Consider the following 17,122-nt stretch of genomic DNA (forward strand, 5'->3'; position numbering starts at 1 on the left):
TTTTTCTTTTCTGCTTGCCTTATTGCATTGTTTTATCATCAAGGGAGGGAAAAAAATGCAAAATGATGAATAAATAAGGAAATAAAAATGTTGGAATGCCAACAACATCTGGTGTTCCCAGGCGGTCACCCATCCAAGTACTAACCGGACCCAACGTTGCTTAACTTCGCTGATCAGACGAGAAGCGGTGTATTCAACGTGGTGTGGTCGTTGGCTCTGATGAGCTTGACTTATCGACTATTTGAAGATGATGTTCTCCTGCTTAGTTATGAAAGCAACGCTTTTCATAGTATAGTTATAATTATATATATATATATATATATATATATATATATATATATATATATATATATATATATATATATATATATATATATATATATATATATATATATATATATATATATATATATATATATATATATATATATATATATATATATACATAAACCATACTGGAAGAGCAAGGAGTTAGTGTTAATAAATATATTTGTTTTTTCTTCCAACTAGAAGAGGGGAAACTGGTTATGCTACCAAATGGAAGATAGTTTCTGAAAATTAGAATATGAATTCAGTTGAAACATTACTTGATACTGAATGAATCTTGCGCATGCCTACAAGAAAAGAGTCAGGGGAGAAGGTATATTATCTCGGCATGCCTTAGCGCGCCGGAAAATCTTGCAACCCCTCCACCTTTATATTGAGTTTTATTCACATTTGTGCTTGTGTATGTGAATTTAGTCATAAATGTGCAGTTGCAGGGTCAACACTGAAACAGAAAACCTATGCATATGACCCGATAATGTTAAATTAAGTGAGAAAAACAGGGAAAATAGTAATTTACTACACGCACGACCGCTCTGGCTCAATATATACCGCGCGACAAAAATTTTGAGGCCTGATACTGTGCCTCGACGAATGGGCCCTCTTGTGTAACGGGGTTCTCCCTCTCCGGTGAGAGCTCGCCCCTGTGGTGTCCCCTTCCTCCCTTACCCATCCTTGTCCCTTTCTTCGCCCCTCTTCCGGGCCACCTTGCTTATAGCCCAGGACGTTTCTGAGAGTGACCCTCAGGGACTACGGTGGCTTGTGTGGCTCTGGAGGTGGGAGGAGTACGGTTGACCTCCCTCTTTGCCTTCTACTAATTTTTCCTTTTCGTCCTTCGGGGACAACCTGCGATACCATTAGGCCAGGCACTGATCGCTCTGCCTTCTGTCCTAGTTGGTGGGTCCAGGTGACTGCCTTGTTTTTGTTTTTCTGAGGTGGTCTTCTACACCACCTCTTTCACGTGTACCTGCTGTTCAGCGGCAACTTGTAGGAATAGGCTAAGACCCCTTACGGGGGCGGACCTGGGCCTCCTACGACCCCCTTTAGAGGGGGGGGAGGATTTAGTACCGGGTACCGTAGGCAGGTTATGACGATCAATATATATCGCCACTACCAATATCTGACCACAGCGAAGACTACTTCAGTTACCCACCAGCTCAATACTACATCAAATCACAAGATTGTTCAAAGTAATCTTCATACTCAACACTACCACTATATAGTCACGAATAAGATCATCACGCAGAAGTCCACCAGGTTTGTGTAAACATAATCTCTGCAATCTACATTGCCAACGCACCGTCGCAACCAAGACCACCTAACGAGGATGAAGAAAAAATGGCACGAGTTAGAATAAAAAATAAAAGTACAAATAGCAAAGAAAAAAAAATAAAACTCTTGGAAATACTATGCTCCAATCATATCCATACCACCAAAGTCTTCGATGCAACTGAAGGCTACGTCATACTCCCTGTTAGCGAGGAGCATGCTGAGAAACTCTTTACCAAAGAGATAAAATCAAAGCTAGAGGAAAGTGGATTTACCCCCATACTGCCACCACAACTGAGAGCAAAGAAAAGTATAATAGTTACACGCGTAGATGAATTGATTTATGATCATAATGAACAAGACATTGCTGAGGAAATCATTAAGGAAAATGGATGGATGGGGGATGAGTGTATGGAGTCAGTCATAAAGTTTCCAAACTCAAATACAATAAAGATAACTTTCATCCAGACAACAACTGCAAAAAAATGTACAGAACACGGCATCCTGGCATTCAACCTAAGTATACCAACTAGAGATATTCATATTGAAACATACATTCCTATCATCACCTGCATGCGCTGCTATGCATTAGAAAAACACAATACCAAGGAATGTAACAAAGAGAAAGAGTATAAAATTTGTTCAGAGTGTGGAAAGCAGGATCATATTTGGCAACAGTGCCAAGAATCTCAAAAGAAATGCATAAATTGTGATGGGAACCACAGTACCCTTGCAATGAAATGCCCAAAAAGAAAAGAAATATTGAAGAACAAAAGAAAAGCTGAGAGAGAGAAGACGTCAACAACATACGCAAGTATTACAAACACCAACAATCAGATCACTGTCCCACTACACGCACAATATACCATACCAGAAATAACCAAAGAAGAGATGCTAAAAATACAAACTTGCATCCTACATGCACACTACAAAAATATTGAAAAGCCAGGAACATACCAAGAAGTTCTAAATACAACTTTAAAATTAAATGGCCTTCCAGGAATAAAGATCCCTGAATCCCCAGATTCAAGCAAAATCATAGAAAAAACCTCCACTGTAGCCAGAGATCACCAACCAAACACAAGTAACAAAATTCATGAGACAACAATTAATGAGACCCTAGAAGAGCTTGAACAAGAATTGCTCCCAAACTTTGAAGCCAAAAAAATTGGCCTAGAGCTACATGTGAGCGAAGACAGAGGCTGGCCAAAAGGCAACTTTACAACAACAGATCTACTAGAAGGAATTGATTCGGGGAAATACAAATTTACATTTACATCAAAGGAATCAAGTGATAAAGAAGTATTAGACATGATAAGAAGCGGAAGAATAATATTGAAAGGATGTTGGAGGACAGTTGATAAAGGACAATTTAGAAAGATAAGACCAGGGCTAGTTATAGAAAGATCACCTGTAGAGGTACGAGACCCACGCATTAGGAAAACAAGGAATAATGAATAACAGTATACACTCAATAACCATACTACAACACAATGTAATGCACTGGAAAACTAATAAGCAGTCAATAACGTTAAATATACTTAATGTCAAACCTGATATAGCGCTCTTGAACAGCCATGGCCTTAAAAGCAATGAGTCATTAAATTTACCAGGATATATAATATACAGAACTAACACGACTCAAGAGGCAAATGATGGAAGTGCAATAGCAATAAAAAATACAATACAACACAAATTTTATGATGATTTTCTCACAGATGTACTAGCAGTAGAAATAGATACTACATTAGGACCAATAATAATAGCCACTATGTATCTGCCACCCAGAAGACCATATCTCCCATATCCAGATATATACAATTTAATGAACAACAATATTCCAACATACATATTAGGAGATCTTAATGCATCACACACTAACTTTGGAAACAGTAGTAGCAACACAGTGGGGCGAAGCCTAGTTCAATTAATTAACACTGGAAACTTGACACACCTTGGTCCACATTATCCAACATTTATACGACAGGGTACAGCCACCAACCCAGACAAAATTTTAGCAAACAAACATCACTTCCTAAATACCTATAGTGAACCAGGCAATGTTACTAGCTCAGACCACATTCCAATAATTTTTAAAATTTCTACAACAGCAATATTAAAGAAACAAGAGGAGACATATAACTTTAAAAAAGCTAACTGGGATCACTTTAAAGAATCACTATCCAACAAAATTACGCTTAAGAGCCTACAAGGTTCTACTACAAATCAAATAGAGGCAGAGGCTCAAAACTGGCTTAATACCGTTAAAAATGCAATGGAGGAAAATATTCCTAAGAGCAAAGGTAAAATATATGAGCTAAAAATCACTCCCCAAATAAAAAACCTACAAGAAGAATACCAGGCACTCAAAACAGATGCACAAAGATATGGCTGGACGTACATAAGTTATAGAAGATACACACAAATAAGGCTGGAACTAAGAGAAAGATGTAAAGAAGAGTATAACAAAAAATGGGAAGATCAAATAAAAAAAATTATTAACTCATGCAAGGACACAAAGTCATTCTGGAATAAAATCAATAAACTAAGAGGCATGCATTCACAACAAATTACATATCTGGAAGACAATAATGGAAGAAAATATCACTCAGATGCAGAAAAATGTGATATTATGAAAAGAACTTGGGAAGAAATTTTTAGAATAACCCCCTTAGAAGAAGCAGCCTTCGATAGGGAAAACACTGTATATGTTAACAATTACTTACAAATGAACCAACAACGAACAACACCCTCACCAACGGTAAACTTTAATATGTTAAACAACAATAATTTCTATACAAGACTAATAACACCTGACGATGTAAGAAAGCGTATAAGACAAACAAAAAACAAAGCACCAGGATACTCGAAAATAAATAAAACTGTATTAGAAAAATGTCCAGACAATGCCATCGAAATGTTAACAAATATATACAATGCCTCTTTTACTGCAGGATACTTCCCCAATATATTTAAAAAAGCAGTAATAAAATTCATCCCAAAAGAAAATAAATCAACTAAAAATCCCATCAACTACAGACCTATCTCTCTTTTAGAAGTGCCAGGCAAATTATTTGAGAAAATCATTCAAGGAAGATTGAACTCATTCCTTATCGAAAATAATGTTTTGAAAGACAGGCAACATGGTTTCCGCCCACAAAAAGGTACAACTACAGCAATAGCCACAACTTATGAAACCATATCCAACGCACTGAGCAATAAACAACAAATCACACTAATACTAAGAGATGTCACCAAAGCCTTTGACAAGGTGTGGCACGAGGGCCTAAAGTATAAAATATTACAAGTCAATCTACCATCATCTCTAGAAAAAATACTTTGTACCTTTTTAGATAACAGAGTAGCCACCATTTATATGGGCAATAAAACCAGTACCTGTATAAATTTAATGAGCGGAGTACCACAAGGCAGTGTGCTATCACCTACATTATATACATTATACACTAATGATTTACCTGCAGCTGGACCATCTTGCCTTGACACTATATATGCAGACGATGTAACACAGGTCATTATCACAAACAGTAAATCAAAACTCATGATGAAATACAAAGCTGAAAGAGAAATAAACAGAATTAATTGTTATGAAAAAATGTGGAAGATTAAAACTAGTGAGGAAAAATTTAAAATTATCCCAATAGCACAAATTAAATCAGAAAAGCTTACAATAAATAACAAAATTATAGAGCCAAACAATGATGGAAAACTACTGGGATTTAAAATACACCGGAGGGGAATTACAACTCACATAACAGAGAGAATACACAGAGGAACGGCAGCTTTAAGTAAACTATACAGATTTAAAAATTTAACTCCCCACATTAAAACAACACTTATAAAAACGCTATTAATACCTATCCTAGAGTATCCACCAATACCAATAAACGCTACTACAAATAGTCAGAAACTAAAATTGCAAAGAGTTTTAAATAAAGCCCTGCGATTTATTAACTGGAGTGACAATGATAGGACATCAAACATTGAACAATTACATTTGAAATACAAGGTCATTCCTATTAACATATCCATTCACTATAAAGCAAAAAACATATGGGAAACAATAAAACACAATAATGAAGATATGTACAACAGCTTAATAAACGAAAGAAATAATGACTTCAATCACAATTGGTTCCCTAGCTCAATAATTGCCGCAAACCAACAGTCACCTACTCCAATATATACACATTAAACCATAAAACATATATTCAATCTGTCGATAACCTCGGGTACCCCTATCCTTAAGGCCCATGCTCTGAAGCGCTGGTAATAACAAAAAAGTAAACACATAAAAAATAAGCAATGTGGTTAAGCCCACATACTTTCTACCTCCTACTTTCCTTCACACTTCTCTTCTCACCCACTTTCCCTCATCAATACATCTTCCTTTCCCCCACACTTTCCTATCCTATTCACTATTCACTATTTGAGGCACATTCGTGAGCTTCCTGTTAGACCGTTCGGACGTCGTACTAGCAGCTCTCATCACCATGACTGGCCGCGGCAAGGGAGGCAAGGGTCTTGGAAAGGGAGGCGCCAAGCGTCACCGTAAGGTTCTGCGTGATAACATCCAGGGAATCACCAAGCCTGCTATCCGTCGTCTAGCTCGCCGAGGTGGCGTCAAGCGCATCTCTGGTCTCATCTACGAGGAGACTCGTGGGGTGCTCAAGGTGTTCCTTGAGAACGTTATCAGGGATGCTGTCACCTATACCGAGCACGCCAAGCGTAAGACCGTTACTGCCATGGACGTTGTCTACGCCCTCAAGCGTCAGGGCCGTACCCTGTACGGATTTGGTGGTTAAATCGCTCCATTATTGAGATGGTGCCAGCTATTCAGCTTGCATTATCATCATTGAATAACATCATCTCCCGGACCTTTTTAAGGTCCACAAACATGAAAAGAAAGAAGGACCATAGACTACTATTATTACTACTACTTTCTCATAACCATGTTCACTATCACTATCTGAGCTAAGAAAAGAAACCATTATTAATTATAACCATCTTTCTCACTTCATCAGGTCTTCTCCAAGTATTATTATTATTATCATTATTATTATTATTATTATTATTATTATTATTATCATTATTATTATTATTATTATTATTATTATTATTATTATTATTATTATTATTATTATTATTATTATTATCATTGACTTATTTCAATGATCACGCCCCTCATCGTTCTCAGTTTCTCATAAAACAAAATATACATTGAGATGAAAAAGACGCTCAACATATCACAATAGGCAACACATCTAATCAACTCTCCACTGTGACACACAGCAGGTACATTAGTAGAAATATAGTATACATATTTATTCTCGGTCACTTGCGTGCCTGACTAAATAATAATAATAATAATAACAAATAACTAACTCGAAAATAAATACACTACTTGCTTATTATTGATATACCAGTATAGTCTACACAACTCTCTAGATGTTTGAACGTGTGGCTCCGAAGAGGAGCCGGATTGATGGTGATATTGGCTGAAGGGGAGGGAGGCCCTTTATTTACTTCTTCTCAGTCTTCTTGGGAAGGAGCACGGCCTGAATGTTGGGCAGCACGCCACCCTGTGCAATGGTGACTCCGGAGAGGAGCTTGTTAAGTTCCTCGTCGTTGCGGATGGCCAGCTGCAGGTGACGTGGGATGATGCGAGTCTTCTTGTTGTCACGGGCGGCATTGCCGGCAAGCTCAAGGACTTCAGCAGCCAGGTACTCCATAACTGCCGCAAGGTACACGGGGGCACCAGCACCCACGCGCTCGGCGTAGTTGCCTTTCCTTAGAAGGCGATGAATCCTGCCGACCGGGAACTGGAGTCCAGCACGACTGGAACGGGACTTTGACTTTCCCTTCACCTTTCCTCCCTTGCCGCGTCCAGACATGATAATGGATGTTGTGGTAGTAGTAGTAGTAGTAGTAGTTGTTGTTGTTGGTGATAAATGAGGAGCGCGAGTACTCTAACCTCGTCGGTAGCTCTGCGAGCAAGTAGTGAATTTTGGGAAAAACGGCTATATATACGCGAGATCAGATCGGCCCAGAGCGCGTCTGGACCAATCAGGACGCTCGCTGAGGTGGCGACTCCTGATCCTGAGTAGGCACGCTAATATATATACCACTTTTCAACTGAGAAAACGCACACTCGTTCTCACAGCAGTACGGCGACACTATGCCTCCCAAAGCATCAGGAAAGGCTGCCAAGAAAGCTGGCAAGGCACAGAAGGCCATTGCCAAGGGCGACAAGAAGAAGAAGCGCAGGAGGAAGGAGAGCTACTCCATCTACATCTACAAGGTGCTCAAGCAAGTCCACCCAGACACTGGCGTGTCCTCCAAGGCCATGTCAATCATGAACTCGTTCGTGAATGACATTTTCGAGCGCATCGCTGCCGAGGCATCCCGCCTGGCACACTATAACAAGCGCTCCACCATCACCAGCCGGGAAATCCAGACCGCTGTCCGTCTTCTTCTGCCTGGTGAACTGGCAAAACACGCTGTTTCTGAAGGCACCAAGGCTGTTACCAAGTATACCTCCTCCAAGTAAACAGGCGGCCAGTATACTGCTGCCAGTATAAAATAATACCCGGCTCCATTGGAGCCACACTTGAAAAGGAAAAAAGATACGATATAGACAAATGCATTATTATTATAATTATTGTTATTATTATTAATATTATTATTATTATTATTTTTATTATTATTATTATTATTATTATTATTATTATTATTATTATCATTATTAATAATATTAATATTGTTGTTTTTATTATGATTATTATTATAATAATTATTGTATCATTATTATTATTATTATTATTATTATTATTATTATTATTATTATTATTATGCTTATTATTATCGTGATTATTATTCTGTGGAGATAAAGAAAAGATAAAAAAAAAATAGAGATAAAGAAAGATAAAAATTCTCCCAAGTGAAAGAGATATGGCCATGGAAGAGGGAATAATAATAATAATATAAAAAAAAAAAAAGGGGGGAAGGATATTGAGTTGAAAGTCGATACCTGATACTGAAAGATGGAAAATAAATATTTTCTTCCACAAAACCAAACAGATTGTCTATGAAAATTCTTTAATGAAAGAGATGTTTGGCCCTAAAAAGGGCCTAGATATTGCTGTTATGAAGATCATTCGTGGATGACTTCTTAGGCACGCTCGCCACGGATGCGACGAGCCAGTTGGATGTCCTTTGGCATGATAGTCACGCGCTTGGAATGGATGGCGCACAGGTTGGTATCCTCAAACAGACCCACGAGGTAAGCCTCGGAAGCTTCCTGGAGAGCCATGACAGCAGAGGACTGGAAGCGGAGGTCAGTCTTGAAATCCTGAGCAATTTCACGCACCAGGCGCTGGAAAGGCAGTTTCCTGATAAGCAGCTCAGTGCTCTTCTGATAACGGCGGATCTCACGGAGAGCAACGGTTCCAGGCCTGTAACGGTGGGGTTTCTTGACACCTCCAGTGGCTGGAGCAGACTTGCGAGCTGCCTTTGTAGCAAGCTGCTTGCGGGGCGCCTTGCCACCAGTGGACTTGCGAGCCGTTTGCTTGGTACGTGCCATAGTTGTGGTAACAACAACTCACAACGAACACTCAGCTGAGTCTGCCCGCGCTTCCCACAAAATCCCTTTATATATGAATCGGGTGGGCCCGACGACTCCAACCCTGCCTTGTGATTGGTCAGAAACGTCCAGTGAGGCTCATCGCCCACGCAGTCACCGCATGAAAGATGTGATCATTATTGTTAGTCTAATTCATTTTGTTCTTATTCTTATTCTTATTCTTATTCTTTCTTCCCTCATTCATAACAAATCTTGGAAAATATACAGCAGAACTGACATGTCATTTAAAATTCTAAGACAATTAGCAAGAAAGTTGTGATATTCTTATTTTTTTCATTCTTTTTATTTTATCTTTTTCTTATTCTTGTCATAATTAATATTGTTATCTTTATTATTTTCATTTTTTTTTATTATTCTTCCTTATCTTATTCTTATTTATCCTACTTTTAGAGAGATGAGGTTTGTGCGGTCACCCATCCAAGTTCTGCCCGGACCCCCTGCTTAACCTTGCTGATCCCGCCGTCAGCTGATTGGTCAAGAGCGGAGAACAAGGTGTTGGGAGGGCTTATTTCTCTTATTCTTATTCTTTCCTGTATTGTTGTTGCATTGTTGTGCTGAAAATGTTGGAAAATATGCACTAAAATTAACCCTTCATTCATAATTCTACGACAATTAGCAAGAGAGATATATTATTACTTTTTTCCCTTATTTTTGTTCTTTTTATTCTTAATCTTCTTTTTTTTATTATAGTTGTTATTGTTATTTTATTATTTTCGTTTTTCGTTCATTCTCCTCATTCTTATTGCTATTTTTTTCTATTCTCAGAGAGATGAGGCTTTTGTGGTCACCCATCCAAGTTCTTCCCGGACCCCCTGCTTAACTGCGCTGATCCCGCCGTTAGCTAATTGGCCAAGACCGGAGAACTAGGTGTTGGGAGGCCTTCTTTCTATTATTCTTATTCTTTCTTCCCCCATTCATATCGTTGTATTGGAAATGTTGGAAAATATACAAAAGAATTCACCCTTCTATGACAATTAGGAAGAAAGACATGGGATGCTTTCTTTCTTTTTTTTTATATTCCTTTATTGTAATTTTTCTTATTCTTGTTATAATAATTCTTACTGTTATCTTTATTACTTAAAATTTTCGTTCATTCTCCCTATTCTTATTCTTATTTTTTTTATTTATTTATTTTTTTTTCAGACAGATGAGGCTTGTGTAGTCACCCATCCAAGTATTGCCCGAAACCCCTGCGTAATCTCGACGATTTCATTTGACAATACCTATTTACTTATTTATTTATTATTATATTTATTAAAAAAAAAAAAAAGAAGAAAAGAAGATGAAGAATAAGGTATGTAATCGAAATACTCTCTCTATACTGTAGCAATAGTTTAGCTGGATGTACTTGTATTGTGTCAAAAATACTTGCAATATCTGCAATTGTAACCTGCAGTGTCGGCATAATGCATAATTAAGCAATGAAAAGAAAAATTAATAAAAGAATAAATGAAAAAAAGAAAGAAAAAAAGATACAATTAACAATTAAATATATTAGCTACCCCTCTACGTTTCTTTATCACTGCAGAAAAATGGAAACATTTTAACGTAGACTTGTCAAAATTCAACTGAAATTAAGGGTTAAATAAGGATTGTCACCCCTTCCCCAGAGGATATTCATTGTCTTTTAATATATATATATATATATATATATATATATATATATATATATATATATATATATATATATATATATATATATATATATATATATATATATATATATATATATATATATATATATATATATTCTTTTTATTTAAAGTCTTATTTAGAGAGAGAGAGAGAGAGAGAGAGGTAACGTCCTTGAGGATAGCAGCTCGTCTACGCTCCGCTCAGTGATCAGCGTTAGAATGTAATTCCTCATTTCTTTAAAAAAAAAAAAAAAAAAAAAAAAACAGAAACTTTATTTAGGGGGCTTGCTGGAAACAAACTACAATGGAGGAAAGAACAATATGTCTGCTATATGACCCACCCAGTTAAATTTTCAAGAAGCAAACGCAAGTTGGAAAATACGAGGAAGATAAATTTTCATTTATATACGTTTTATGGTAATTTCTGCCACGCCTTCCTCTATTCATCAAACGTCACTGACACTTATTCCCTTTATTTTTTACTTTACAGAATCTTTTGTAGGGCAAGACTCTAGAGGATATGTGCTTTCATAAATTCTATAATGCTTTGCTTATCATAGAGACATAAAAAAAAAAAATAATAATAATAAAAATAAATAAATTAATTAATTTAAAAAATCAAAATAAATAGATATATAAATTAATTAATTAATCAAATAAATTTCTATGCTTCACCTTTATAGCATTCGTATGAATGTCAAAACAAAACAAAAAATATAAATATAAATAATAATATGAAAAAAAAAATTACTAAATATATGAAAAATAGCATTACTACTACTACTACTACTACTACTACTACTGCTACTACTACTACTATTTTTTTTTTTTTTTTTTATGTAGGAAGGACACTGGCCAAGGGCAACAAAAATGTAATAAAAAAAATGCCCACTGAAATGCCAGTCCCATACAGGGGTCAAAGCAGTGGTCAAAAAATGATGAATAAGTGTCTTGAAACCTCCCTCTTGAAGGAATTCAAGTCATAGGAAGGTGGAAATACGGAAGCAGGCAGGGAGTTCCAGAGTTTACCAGAGAAAGGGATGAATGATTGAGAATACTAGTTAACTCTTGCGTTAGAGAAGTGGACAGAATAGAGGTGAGAGAAAGAAGAAAGTCTTGTGCAGCGAGGCCACGGAAGGAGGGGAGGCATGCAGTTAGCAAGATCAGAAGAGCAGTTAGCATGAAAATAGCGGTAGAAGACAGCTAGATATGCAACATTGCGGCGGTGAGAGAGAAGCTGAAGACAGTCAGTTAGAGGAGAGGAGTTGATGAGACGAAAAGCTTTTGATTCCACCCTGTCTAGAAAAGCAGTATGAGTGGAACCCCCCTCAGACATGTGAAGCATACTCCATACATGGACGGATAAGGCCCTTGTACAGAGTTAGCAGCTGGGGGGGTGAGAAAAACTGGCGGAGACGTCTCAGAACACCTAACTTCATAAAAGCTGTTTTAGCTAGAGATGAGATGTGAAGTTTCCAGTTCAGATTATAAGTAAAGGACAGACCGAGGATGTTCAATGTAGAAGAGGGGGACAGTTGAGTGTCATTGAAGAAGAGGGGATAGTTGTCTGGAAGGTTGTGTCGAGTTGATAGATGGAGGAATTGATTTTTTGAGGCATTGAACAATATCAAGTTTGTTCTGCCCCAATGAGAAATTTTAGAAAGATCAGAAGTCAGGCGTTCTGTGGCTTCCCTGCGTGATATGTTTACCTCCTGAAGGGTTGGACGTCTATGAAAAGACGTGGAAAAGTGCAGGGTGGTATCTTCAGCGTAGGAGTGGATAGGACAAGAAGTTTGGTTTAGAAGATCATTAATGAATAATAAGAAGAGAGTGGGTGACAGGACAGAACCCTGAGGAACACCACTGTTAATTGATTTAGGAGAAGAACAGTGACCGTCTACCACAGCAGCAATAGAACGGTCAAAAAGGAAACTTGAGATGAAGTAAACAGAGAGAAGGATAGAAACCGTAGGAGGGTAGTTTGGAAATCAAAGCTTTGTGCCAGACTCTATCAAAAGCTTTTGATAATTATGTCCAAGGCAACAGCAAAAGTTTCACCAAAATCTCTAAAAGAGGATGACCAAGACTCAGTAAGGAAAGCCAGAAGATCACCAGTAGAGCGGCCTTGACGGAACCCATACTGGCGATCAGATAGAAGGTTGTGGAGTGATAGATGTTTAAGAATCTTCCTGTTGAAGATAGATTCAAAAACTTTAGATAGGCAGGAAATTAAAGCAATAGGATGGTAGTTTGAGGGATTAGAACGGTCACCCTTTTTAGGAACAGGTTGAATGTAAGTAAACTTCCAGCAAGAAGGAAAGGTAGTGTTGACAGACAGAGCTGAAAGAATTTGAATAGGCAAGGTGCAAGCATGGAGGCATTGTTTCGGAGAACAATAGGAGGGACCCCATCCGGTCCATAAGCCTTCCGAGGGTTTAGGCCAGCGAGGGCATGGAAAACATCATTGCGAAGAATTTTAATAGGTGGCATGAAGTTGTCAGAGGGTGGAGGAGAGGGAGGAACAAGCCCAGAATCGTCCAATGTAGAATTTTTAGCAAAGGTTTGAGCAAAGATTTCAGCTTTAGAAATAGATGCGATAGCAGTGGTGCCATCTGGTTGAAATAGAGTAGGGAAAGAAGAAGCAGCAAAGTTATTGGAGATACTTTTTGGCTAGATGCCAGAAATCACGAAGGGAGTTAGAGAGAGAGAGAGAGAGAGAGAGAGAGAGAGAGAGAGAGAGAGAGAGAGAGAGAGAGAGAGAGAGAGAGAGAGAGAGAGAGAGAGAGAGAGAGAGAGAGAGAGAGAATGTGTGTGTGTGTATATGTGTCGGTTGGGTTGTGAAGGATGGGAAAAACCAGCAAGCCTCGGCTCCACTGACTGATCGATACTTGAATGTAATTCAAGTAAGGCGAAGTTAGGTTAGATTAGGTCAGGTCAGGTTAAGTTAGGTTAGGTTAGGTTAATTTAGGTTAGGTTGTTAGTGTTAGTTTAGGGTAGTTTAGGTGATGTTACGTTATGTTAGGTTAGGTTAGGTTAAGTTAGGTTATGTTAGGTTAGGTTAGGCCAGCTTTGCTTAATTTAGGTTAGGTTAATTTAGGATATTATAGGTTAGGTTCATTTAGGTGAAGTTTGGTTACATTAGGTTAGGTAATGTTAATTTAAGTTAGATTAGGTTAGTCAGGTTAGGTGAAGTTAAGTTAGGTTAGGTTAGGAACAACAATAAAAAGAAAGGAGGAAGAAAAACAACAACAGCAACAACAACAACAACAACAACAACAGCAACAACAAAGTTAGGTTAAGCTAATTTAGGTTATGTTAAGTTTGGGTTAGTTTAGGGTAGTTTAGGTAATGTTACATTATGTTAGGTTAGGTTAGGTTAAATTTAATAAATAAATAAATAATAATAGTAATAATAAAAATAAGTAGATAAATAAATAAAAAAAAATCCATGAATATATAACACAAATCTTTAAAATATAAAAACATATGATAATTTATATTAGTTGAAAAAAATGAAATAAATGGAATAAGAAATTTAGAAAATTAATAATAATAATAATAATAATAATAATAATAATAGTTATAATTATAAGAAGAAGAAGAAGAAGAAGAAGAAGAAGAAGAAGAAGAAGAAGAAGAAGAAGAAGAAGAAGAAGAAGAAGAGGAAGAAGAAGAAGTAGAAAAAAAAACAAGAAGAAGAAGAAGAAGAAAAAGAAGAAGAAGAAGAAGAATAGTAGTAATAATAATATTAATAACAGCAATATTAAAATAATAATGTTAATACTATAAAAATAAAGAAACTTTAGATGAAAAAGAAAAACAATAAAAACAACAACTACAACAACAACAACAACAACAACAACAAGAACAACAATAACGACAACAACAACAACAACAACAACAACAACAACAACAACAACAGCAACAACAACAACAACAACAACAACAACAAGAATAACACCGTGAATGAGAATTAATAATAAAAGAGAGCGAGAGAGAGAGAGAGAGAGAGAGAGAGAGAGAGAGAGAGAGAGAGAGAGAGAGAGAGAGAGAGAGAGAGAGAGAGAGAGAGAGAGATCCTTTTATGTAAGTATTTGTAAGTATTTTATTTATCTATTTATTTTATTTTTTTGCTTGCCTTATTGCATTAAGCGAGGTAAAAAAAAAATGCAAAATGATGAATGAATAAGTAAAAAAAAATGTTGGAATGCCAACAACATATGGTGTTCCCAGGCGGTTACCCATCCAAGTACTAACCGGAACCAACGTTGCTTTTTTTCGCTGATCAGACGAGGAGCGGTGTATTCAACGTTGTGTGGTCGTTGGCCTTGGTGAGCTTGAGTTTCCGACTATTAGAAGATTACACTATCTTCTTCTTCTTGTTCTTCTTCTGTTTCTCTTTTTTCTTCTTCATCTTCTTCTTCTTCTTCTTCATCTTCTTCTTCTTCTTCTTCTTCTTCTTCTTAATCTTCTTCTTCTTATTTTTTTTTCTTCTGCTTCTTCTTCTTCTTCTTCTTCTTCTTCTTCTTCTTCTTCTTCTTCTTCTTCTTCTTCTTCTTCTTCTTCTTCTTCTTCTTCTTCTTCTTCTTCTCCTTCTTCTTGTTTTTCTTCTTTTAATATTATATTTTCATTCATTTATTTATTTTTTATTATAATTATTTTATTTTATTTTTATTCTTATTATTATTTTCTTCCTCTTTTTCTTCTTCTTCTTCTTCTTCTTCTTCTTCTTCTTCTTTTTCTTCTTCTTCTTCTTCTTATTATTATTATTATTAATTTATTATCATTATCATTATTATTTGTATAGTAATAATGATAAGGAGAAGAAGAAGAAGAAGAATTTATTATTAAGAACAATGATGATGTGAGGTGGTAGCAGTAGTTAAGTGTGCTCTCGGCCCAGGAATGTCTGGGCCAATCACAGAACTGGCTGGGACGGGGACCTGTGATCCTGATCCAGTTGCGGGATGAAGCTTGTGTAGTCACCCATCCACGTTTTGCCCAGAGCCGTTGCTTAACCTCGTTGATCTTGAAAAGAATCTATGAAAAGAATAATAAGGATATATATATATATATATATATATATATATATATATATATATATATATATATATATATATATATATATATATATATATATATATATATATATATATATATATATATATATATACACACACAGAGAAAGAGAGAGAGAGAGAGAGAGAGAGAGAGAGAGAGAGAGAGAGAGATGCCTTATTTGTCAATGGAAGCATTTTATTATTTGTTTTTCTTTTCTGCTTGCCTTATTGCATTGTTTTATCATCAAGGGAGGGAAAAAAATGCAAAATGATGAATAAATAAGGAAATAAAAATGTTGGAATGCCAACAACATCTGGTGTTCCCAGGCGGTCACCCATCCAAGTACTAACCGGACCCAACGTTGCTTAACTTCGCTGATCAGACGAGAAGCGGTGTATTCAACGTGGTGTGGTCGTTGGCTCTGATGAGCTTGACTTATCGACTATTTGAAGATGATGTTCTCCTGCTTAGTTATGAAAGCAACGCTTTTCATAGTATAGTTATAATTATATATATATATATATATATATATATATATATATATATATATATATATATATATATATATATATATATATATATATATATATATATATATATATATATATATATATATATATATATATATATATATATATATATATATATATATATATATACATAAACCATACTGGAAGAGCAAGGAGTTAGTGTTAATAAATATATTTGTTTTTTCTTCCAACTAGAAGAGGGGAAACTGGTTATGCTACCAAATGGAAGATAGTTTCTGAAAATTAGAATATGAATTCAGTTGAAACATTACTTGATACTGAATGAATCTTGCGCATGCCTACAAGAAAAGAGTCAGGGGAGAAGGTATATTATCTCGGCATGCCTTAGCGCGCCGGAAAATCTTGCAACCCCTCCACCTTTATATTGAGTTTTATTCACATTTGTGCTTGTGTATGTGAATTTAGTCATAAATGTGCAGTTGCAGGGTCAACACTGAAACAGAAAACCTATGCATATGACCCGATAATGTTAAATTAAGTGAGAAAAACAGGGAAAATAGTAATTTACTACACGCACGACCGCTCTGGCTCAATATATACCGCGCGACAAAAATTTTGAGGCACATTCGTGAGCTTCCTGTTAGACCGTTCGGACGTCGTACTAGCAGCTCTCATCACCATGA

General features: G+C 36.4%; 2 non-coding genes and 1 pseudogene across 2 annotated transcripts; all 3 read right to left on the bottom strand.

Annotated features, from left to right (window-relative positions):
* Positions 1-96: 96 nt before the first annotated feature.
* LOC135108778 (5S ribosomal RNA) lies at positions 97-215 on the bottom strand. The gene has a single exon (XR_010272471.1). It is a non-coding gene; the product is annotated as a 5S ribosomal RNA (ribosomal RNA).
* A 14,880-nt stretch (positions 216-15,095) lies between these two features.
* On the bottom strand, positions 15,096-15,214 carry LOC135108775 (5S ribosomal RNA; annotated as a pseudogene).
* A 1,035-nt stretch (positions 15,215-16,249) lies between these two features.
* LOC135108790 (5S ribosomal RNA) lies at positions 16,250-16,368 on the bottom strand. Its single transcript, XR_010272473.1, has one exon. It is a non-coding gene; the product is annotated as a 5S ribosomal RNA (ribosomal RNA).
* Positions 16,369-17,122: the final 754 nt, after the last annotated feature.

Source organism: Scylla paramamosain, chromosome 17 (genome assembly GCF_035594125.1).
Source record: "Scylla paramamosain isolate STU-SP2022 chromosome 17, ASM3559412v1, whole genome shotgun sequence".
NCBI classification, from domain to species: Eukaryota; Metazoa; Arthropoda; class Malacostraca; order Decapoda; family Portunidae; genus Scylla; species Scylla paramamosain.